This window comes from Momordica charantia (assembly GCF_013281855.1).
Source record: "Momordica charantia cultivar OHB3-1 chromosome 6 unlocalized genomic scaffold, Mcharantia_2.0 BLBB01000006.1, whole genome shotgun sequence".
NCBI classification, from domain to species: Eukaryota; Viridiplantae; Streptophyta; class Magnoliopsida; order Cucurbitales; family Cucurbitaceae; genus Momordica; species Momordica charantia.
The window spans coordinates 11056357-11061326 of NW_028275164.1; positions in this window are offsets into that span (position 1 = coordinate 11056357).

Here is a 4970-nt window from a genome sequence, read left to right on the forward strand (position 1 = left end):
AGATCCATTTCTTTTTTGTGTTCACTGTTGCCTCACCATTGAAGATCTATGGCAACTATGGCTACGACGATTCCTTCTTAGAGTCAATAAATGCCCTTGCGTCTTATATCTTTCTACTAGCTTTGCAACCCCAACCTCTGGACTTTGTGGCGATTCCCATATTTGTTGTTGGGATTATAAAATATGGAGAGAAAATTTGGATTTTTAGATATGCTTCTACCCAGCACCTGCAAGATCTACTACTTTCAACTTCTCGTTTCAACCCCAAAAGTGAAAAGTCTAAGCATTTGAGTCTCGAATTTCTCCTACAAAATAAATGTTGATGAAGTGAGAGCTTATAACCAGCTCTCCAACCAAAACCTTCATTTCAATGATCTTCACATGCTACATATTGCTTATTACTTTTGTAAAAGAGACAAACGGCTATTTGTAGATTTGACTCTAAACTCCTATGATTTCAACGAAGCCTTCGCTACTTTATACTTTACGAAATTTGACTATAGAGAAGCTTTCAAAGTTATTGAACTCGAGCTTGGATTTATGTATGACTTCTTCTACACAAAAGCCTTTCTCATCCATTCTCGGTGGGGTCTTTTTCTTCGCCTTACTACCATATCTTCCATTGTTGCCATTGCCACCTTCCGTATGGACGATGATCATGAATTCTATTGTCCACTCTATATGCATTATTTGACATTTGTCCTGTTATATGGAGCTTTGGGTCTTGAGATCTCTTCATTTATTTTGTTTCTATGCTCAGACTGGAATGTAATTGGGTGGACCAATAACTCTTAATCTCTCACTCATTTGACCTTTAAAGTCATGTCTCGTCGTGGATGGTCTATTAAAAAAAATAGGTGGTCAAATTTTGTTCGGCAATACAATTTAATATACAATTTAATATATTGTTGCTTAAGAGAGACCAAATATGGGGGATGTTATAGGTATAAAGAGAAGATCCAACAAAGCGAGAGAAGACCGAGGAAGAACCAAGAGAAGGCATGAACCAGAAAGGGGGTCGGTGCTCAACAACCCAAGTCGACCCCCCATCGGTGCCGACCAGGGTTCGACGCCGAGACCTTCTCAGCCCACCGACCAAGAACTTCAAAAGACCCTACTCGACCGTGATACATGCCAGCCCGTGTCCATCGCGTCCCGACTCTTGATCCGACGACAGACCCATAACAAGATACGCTGACCCAGATTTCCTAGATGTATCAGGATTCCAATTCCACAATTCCTAGAGGGATCAGGATTCAACTTATATAAATATGGAAGTAAGCCAAATGCTAAAGGTACGCCTAAATACCCTACTCTCTACTCTCGACTACTTCGATACTAACTTAAGCATTGAAGCTCGTGTGGCAAGAGCCACACCAGTTTTAGTGTTATTTTGGTTTTGTAGGTCACGTCAATCTCTAGTATTCTACAAGATTGGTGTAAATTTGGAGGAATTCCAGGGAGCCAAATTTTTGCATCAATAAGGGATACTGCAAGTTCTTTAGAACTTCTTACATCTCTGGTAGCTTCACGACACATCTCTAGTGAACTCAAAACACGGATTTTTGATCAACTAAAGAAAAAGTTGGAAGTTGATGAAGACAACAGAAAGCTACCTAGTTGAATTTTAAGAAAGCACAACTGTTATAACCAACTTGGGTGGAGTCTGAAATTAGATTTTGACCAGAGCATCCTCCTCTAGCACATCACTACCAATATATGCTATCATCATGATTACAAAACTGAGGCATAAAATCGTTCTTTTCTCGAGGATGGCACATTGTTGTCTGATTTTTTGATCTACCTTGTAGTGTATCATCATTCGTTATTCCTGATGGGATGGGTGAAATAAGGTTTTTAGAAACTGTTGAAAGTGCGATTGAATTTACGCAACAAAGAAAATCCATAGAAACAACTAGCAATGCTTGTAAGAGTATGTTGGATTAGTTGACAAGTACTGTGTACAAAGATGTTGGAAACTCAGTGTTCTTCCGTTGGTGCCAGTTGGCTCGAGATCTTCATGATGGAACTTTAGACATGCACAGCGGAAGCTAAAGATCATAATACACTTAATGAAGCAATTTAACTAAAATAAGCATGCTGGAAAATATGATGAAAATGGTAAAGAGGAAGTGATTAACTTTATACCTTTGAAGACCTCCACTATAATTTCTTCTCCTAACTCAATGGGACCACCAACGGCAAATCCGTGCTATTCTCGGGTTGATGAACACGGTTGTGGAACCGAATTTTGAGTGAAAGCAAAGGGAAAGCACTAATGGCTAGGAGAAAACAATACAAATTTGAGTGGAAAAATTCTGCACTTATGCAATGAAGCATTTGCCTTCTCCAAGTGATCTTCATCACCTATATAAAGACCGAATGCATCCTTGCATGCCTTCCATTTCAAACCCCACTAGCATGTAAAAGATAGGTGTCATTGCCTTGAAGAAACACTTCAAAACCCACTAGTTAGTGAGAAAATCCAACTTTGAAGTTAGATTTTTCCGCTAACTTGATTTTTTAAATAAAACTTTTATAAAACTAATTTTTATAGAACACAAAAATTGAAATATCAATTTTCTATTAAAACAAAAACCAAGCCAAATTAATATCTGATATTAATTGGTCTTTGACACATAAGCTTGATTAATTACATTAATCAAATTACAACTCTTTTTCATGCTTTAAACTTATTTAAAACTAATTTAAATAAGTCATACTCAACATAATAATTAATTCTGAATTAATTATTAAATTATATATTATATCTCATATAAAATAAAATATTCCTTAAAAAATCGAATTCGAACACTTCAAATTCTTGATCCACCTAGTTCATCAATTTTATCCTTTATGAGCTAGCATGGAGACCCGATGGACCTACAGATCATGAGTTCCAACGATTCGAGACTAACCGGTCAAACTCTTTAACTTAGTTAATCAATATTCGTTAACTAACAGGATTGTCCACTATAGCCTCTATTCGATATAACCGTCATCAGTAAGTTGATCCTTCACAGGCCGTTCGTAACCTCAGCTATGTCAAAAAAACCGTTTTACTCCTGAGTTACATCTTTTCTCCTTAAGTACCACTATCTCTCTAATGAACAATTGATTTATGAACAAATCACTAAATCCAATTGCTCTCGGGTCAGTGAGAGGATGGAGCCCCTTGTTCAAGATCCGGTATCAGCCCTTAAGGGAAAAACCTCTCTACTATCCCTAAATCGAGTAGGAGTGAATTCTGTCTTGCTAATTCTATGTCTCAAGCTATCTACCCAGTCTTATCCCTGAAATGGGAGGCATATTGAGCAGCGCTCATGCGCTTACTCTCACCTATGCAGATCAAGGGAGAATCCTTAATAAATAGGAGTTCATAGATGGCTCAGGATTTAGATGAAGTTATCTAGGTCATCGATAAATGAAATTAATCAGTGTTATCTGTAAACGGTGTTAATACGTAACAGTGATTATTTCAGGGTCAGTCTTACACAATCTCATTGTGTAGAACACCCCCGCTCACATGATTCTACATGAACGAATCAGGATCACTTCGTTTATGACACCTTACAACATTTTTAACAATCATAAAGCGGGCCGTATTCAATAGTGTCTCCAGGAAAAGGTACCCAACTTGATCCATGTACTATAGACTGTTTAGGCTATTTACTTGAACTTAATCTAGTTTTTGTTTCCACATAAAGTCCAAGTACTCATTATAATAGTCAAGGGTTCGTAGTTTATTGGATTTAGAGTTATTAAAAAATAAATTCACTTTCATTTAACAACACTTATGGATCTGTTTTGGTGTTCATTGAAATGCAGTCAGCTGGTTCGATCTGAACATGGCTCACAGTGCCGTTGCTCGTGGGCGACACTATGTGCCACTGCTCGAGGGTCATGAATGTCGATCTACTCTGGTCGTCGGCATATGAGACAATGGGTGTAGATCACTGTACACTGCCACTCATAGGTCAAGAACGTCGCCGTCGATCTACTCGTGGGTCAAGAATGTCGTCCCCGTGGGTGAAGAATGCCGACAACGATCTACTCGTGGTTGCCGGCGTATGAGACGTTGGAGTGTAGATCGACACCAACGCAAGAGTCCAAATCTGAGTCAGCACGAAAGAGATCTATAATAGATCTGTTCGTTGGAGGAGACCAGATGTGCATTGCCAGATTTTGTGGATATTGTTGTTCGTAGTCGCCGCGTTCGTGGGTTAAGGTTCGACATGGGTTTGCTGGATCGATGTATGGGTTGCAGATTCAGGTCTGCTCGTCGGTCGGGTCTCGGGTCTGTTCAGCGTGGCCACTCGTAGTGTTCGTGGTCGGATCGGAATACTCAGCATGGTTGGACATACGTCGCTCGGGATGCTGGCGTCGGGTGGAATATAGAAGTTTATGTGGCCGATGGTTCTCTACGTGGCATTCCAACAATCAACGAGTTGATCATACCCTTTTTTGAACCGTACGAGCTTTCCAGGCCATCCAATCTCCTTCATTCCAGTGACGTTCACCTCCCAGGCTGTTTTGGAGTTTCCATCTGGGCTGAGAGAACAAGCGAGAAAGGCCCTAACCTTGCCAACCAAGTCCAAATCAAAACCGATCCATCTCATTAATGGATTTTGTGGATGAGGGCGACTCCGCCCATGGGTTGGACCACAACACAGACGCCACTGGTGTGGTTTGCCGGAGATAGGTTGGAACCAAAGATGTGGTGGTTGAAATGAGAGATTTGGAGAAGATGAGGGGATGAAAGACCTAGGGTTTCCTCATTGTCTTAATAAAAAAGGAGTGATGATGTCATCAAAAATGGGTTATTTCTTTTTAATCGATAATATAATCTTTCATGCATAAATTATTTGGCATAAATATGTTGATTGGTTATGTCAAATTAAGTTGAAAATATTTTGATTGCTATTTTTCTCGCTACATAATTAAGTTTTTTATAGGTTGTTTTTTCTTAT